Raw genomic sequence first — 5,084 nt, 5'->3', positions numbered from 1 at the left:
AACCTGGAAAGATTTCGCGACAGCAGCACAAAAACAAAACTTCACCTCTACAAAGCTTTCATTCTCCCTCTCTTAACCTACTGCCCTCTTGCCCTCTCTCTCTCTGCTCCCTCCAACCTCTCTAAACTTTAAAAAGTTCAAAACCGAGCAATTGTTTCGCTCTTGGGACGAAATGGTTCGACTTCCAAACCTCTCTCTCCATTCACCAGGAGTCCAACATCCCACCCCTTAACATAACACTCCACAATAGAATCGAAAAACAACTAAGCTCCTTCTCCGACAGACACACAATCACATACAATTTCATTACCAACCTCCCCCCACCTTTCCGTCACCTACCGCACTGCAATCTCCTTGATCCTCCCACTGTGCCTCCTGAACCTGTTTTCTAATAATGGACTCCTCCTTTCTTCCCTTCACTATCTCCTTTCTCTGTACCACTCATGGTGTCTGAGTGGCATCATCGTCGTTCTCTCGTTCACGTGGGCGGGCCCGCGTGCCAACACCTAGTGGTTTTTTCATATTTTTTGTCTTATGGTTTTGTATTCATATTTTTGTTTTTGTGCATTATTTTTCTGTCTCGCAGCCTAGGTTTTAAGGTGGCACCGGACCACTCCTGGGAAAGGGACGCGACAAAAAATCACCGCCATTAACATACCATGCCTCTGACCGAGGGAGTGGGGTCGTGTGCCAACACCTAGTGGTTTTTTCATATTTTTTGTCTTATGGCTTTGTATTCATATTTTTGTTTTTTATACATTATTTTCTTGCCTCGCAGCCTAGGTTTCAAGGGGGCACCGGACCACTTCCAGAGAGACGTGGATAGCACGAACCGCACTCCTCCCACTGACGTCACGGCAATGGGGCCCCCGGACGTCGGCATGACGTTCCGGTAGCGGTACCCACCGAGGTAGTTAAGGAGCGGCCAGTACTGATGATGGGGACGGTAACCACACCATTCAGTGGAAGCCACTTCACCCCCCACACAGAGGTAGTTGGGTGCGGCAAGGGCTGGGCAGGAAGGTAGTCAAGAGATGGTGGGGCGGGGTCCTGGAAGCATCCATGCAGGAATCCCCATTCACCCCCCGCCACCAGCGACTTACCGTGTGCAAGCAGATGGTATTAGATTTGACCCATCGTTTCGGTGAGGGAGCCTTTTCGAGCCTCTGTCATTGCACATCCTACCATCATGTCAATCATTATCACAAACCATCCTCACCCTCCCCATGCACATAACACCACAACATTTTTTATACTTCTTTTCTTTAGCAGGTTGGCCTTTTTGCAGGAAGAGTCACAGGACACGAGCAGAAAGGACCGACACCGCTTTTTCACCCACCACATTACATCATACATTAAATATCCCTGCCATCACCAAATCACTCTACTACTATACGTGGTTCGGAACCCACGTAAAACTGTAGGTCCCTCCGCTATACGGATGTACTTCTTCCTCTGTCCTTCTTTGAACCAATAAAAAGAAAAAAAAAAAAAACCCTTTTTACTCTGACTGTCCTTCACTCTTCTTTCACATCCTGATGGTGCAGGCTCTGGATAGTCTGGCCCCTAACTTGTGCGTGGTTTGGCCCGGGGTTTTGGGTGCGTGGGCGGCGTCCGTGGCTGTGGCTGTGTTGGGCTTGGCTTGCTCGGTTGGTGGCGGACTCTCCTGCTTTCCCCGATAAGGACCTTGTCTCCCTTGCCATCTTAGCATGAATATAACACGTTAAAAAAAAAAAAAAAAAAAGATGTCCTTCCTCATTGAAATTGCGCCTGGGTTAAGCCCCAGTGACTATTTCTCCTACTACAATTCCCTTCTTATCACCCCCCTATTCTTCCCACTATCCCCACTTCCCCCTCCCCATCTTTTCTCTCTTTGTTATGTTATGTTATGTTATTTTGAGGCACACTTCCTCAAGCCCTGGTAGCAGAAGGTTCTCCCAGCTCCAGCTCCCAGCCGCAGCCAGCCAACCAGCAGCCAGCTCCGAAGGAAGAAGGTCCGCCCTACACCGAGCCGCCGAGTCACAAGCTCCGCCCCCCGGGTCCGGAAAGAACCAATAGGCACGCAGCACCGCTCCCGCTCTCACTCCTGCGTCCTTTAAAAGGCCGGCAGGTGGCAAGGCGCACACACTCGCTCACGAGCTGCTGAGAAAGGAGCATCTTCGCTCCCAACGACTCTACAAAGAAAAAAGGCTTTGGCCTACAAACAAAAAAGAATACCGATAGACAACCCGGCAGTCACTTCGAGGAGCCGCGATCTTCCCTACGTTCCCTGTGGAGAGAGCCTCACCTAAGGGATATCGCTGGAGGATCGCAGTAACTCACTGGTATAAGTGACTTTTGCCAACTGTTCCTCCTACTCCACCTTTCTTTTCTTCGTACCGGCGACAGAGTCAGGATCGGGCCTTAGGCAGGGCCGCTCCGCGCTCTTTAGCCACCGGGGCCTCTAGTGTTGGCTAGAGCAGCCTAGAGACACCTCGGCAGCGTACAAGCCCTACCTCAGGGCTAGATATTCAGGGTTTCTTCCCTCCAGCTAGGATCCCCCTCGGGATATAGGTTTTAGGGCGATAGGAAACAACAACAGGTTGTTTATAGGCCACTCGTGGTTGTAGCACCCAAAAGGCTGTAGCGCCACAAGGCTGTAGCGCCACTTACTTTTTAAAAAACAGTTTTTCCCACAGATTTTTCTAGAAGGCTGCAGTATCATAGGGCCCGGCCCTATGATAAGATGGCCGTCCCACGTCCACCCGACCGGACAATAAGGTACCGAATAAAAACTGCTAACATCCCGGCCGACCTCAGCAATGCCTTTTTTTCCAGAACCCAGGTTCCCCACACAAAATGTTTCAAATCTGGCCCTTACATCATCGTTGGTCTAGCCAGTGAGGCCGATCGTGAAAAACACCACCCACCAATCAAACGAAAACCTAAAACTCCTAGGCTTCGAGCTCGTAGAGTTTCCGGAGCAAATATCCGCCAGGACTATCCTTGCCCGCCGAGTAGACGACTATCTTTTGAAAAAAACTAACGACGATCTCCGAATGGAGATCGAAGCTAGAAACGAAATCCAACTTGACGAAATACACATAATCCCGAAGGCTCACATGATCAAAATACGTCTCCGGTCGAAACAACAGGCCGACTTCATAAAAAATAAAGGCATCAAAGTCTTTTCACAAATAATACCTTCCTACAACATTAATATTGAAGAATACAGACCAGTCACACAATGCTTTAAATGCTATAAATTCAGCCACCGCACTAATCAGTGCAAAGAAACTGAACAAGTCTGCTCTAAGTGTACCACTAAGGGCCATGACTACAGGAACTGCCAGACACCTACCCTTAAATGTGTAAACTGTGATGGAGAACACACAGCGGTCTCCTTTAAATGCCCCATAAAACGCGAGAGTCAGCAACAGCAAAACTCTCCAAAACCTACCCCACTGACAACTACTTATGCCCAAGCCACCACACCCATGCAAGCCACTCCTAACACCAACACAAACACAGAGAAACTTCTGCTTGCAGATATCATCATAAAATACTCAATTCAAACCTCATTTGGCGACCTTAAAAAACAGGCAGAAACCATGAACACACTGCTGGAATACAACGGTTGCCCCATAATAAAACTTCCACCTAATTTCCAAGAAACCAACAAATAACACTTTAAACAACATTGCCAACAAAATGAAGAGACACACCTTCCAGCACCCACACTCCAGGAACCCGAACTTATCATACCCAATGAAACCAGTTCCCCTTCACACAGGGACCTGGGCTCTGAAGATGACTCAGCTTCTAGGGAACCGCAGCCCCAGAAGCCTACTCCACCACGATCCACCCCTACAATTACCACTACCAATACCAACACCACCAACACCACAAAAAAGATGGATATAAAACGTCAGATCACAACCGCTCCCCAACCCTCCCCCCCTTCTACACGAACCGCATCAAGGGGTAAGAAAAACACCTAAGACACTCAACAATGATCACAGTAGTACAGCTAAACTGTCGCGGTTTCTGGAATAACAGACACCTTATCTCAGAAGCAATTCGATCTATCGATCCAGACATCGTCCTTCTCAACCACACAGGCACACCTCTTAAATCCATCAAACTTTACGGATACAACACACGCTACACAACAGGTACGCGCCATGATGGCGTAGCTATAATGGTAAAATGTACCATCAAACACATACACATAACCGACTGGCCTTCAGCCCACTTCCTGGCCACCAAGATCGAAACACAAAACGGGCAATTTTTAATCGTCACGACGTACAGCAGACCGGATACTAGGCTCCCTCTCACCAGCCTCAATAATCTCTTCAACCACACAAACATACCAGTCTACATACTGGCAGACCTTAATGCCAGTCACACAGCATTTCGACACAACAAGAACAACCAACATGGACACGAACTTCTGCAACTCACACAACTAAAACGCCTCCGTTTCCTTGGCCCTGACTTTCCTACCTGCTATACCCACAATGGGAATGACAGGCCGGATCTCATTCTCTCCAATCGGCAGTCCCTACCTTTCCACCACCACATCTCGCACGGACCCCTCTGTGGTTCAGACCACGTTCCCATAATCCTAAAAATATCCTCCAACCCCATATCTATCCCATCCCCACCTGTCCCCGACTACCGCACCGCCGATTGGAAGGGATTCAGGGAAACACTTACAGATCTACACCGACCAACACAGCTCGAAGGCCAACCATATACAGAAATAGACAGTGCCCTAGCGAAACTACACAGTGACATCCTGACATCAGCCAACAGACACACACCAAAGAAACAACACACAATTCACATAGACTTCAGACCCTCCATAAAAACACAAAGACTACTAGTGTGTTACAGAACACGCTTTTTACAAAACATGCACAACCTCATTCCCATCTACAGAGACCTCTGCACCCTTCGCACACACATACTAAATAGCCTACAGGATGATCACAGCGCTCACTGGAGGACTCTAGTCTCCCGTATGGACGGAGCTCGCTGTAGAAACCCTACTCAGTTCTGGCACATGGTGCACAAGCTGAAGGGATGCCAGCGGGAAA

This window comes from Scylla paramamosain, chromosome 27 (assembly GCF_035594125.1).
Source record: "Scylla paramamosain isolate STU-SP2022 chromosome 27, ASM3559412v1, whole genome shotgun sequence".
NCBI classification, from domain to species: domain Eukaryota; kingdom Metazoa; phylum Arthropoda; class Malacostraca; order Decapoda; family Portunidae; genus Scylla; species Scylla paramamosain.
This window is presented reverse-complemented; position numbering follows the sequence as displayed.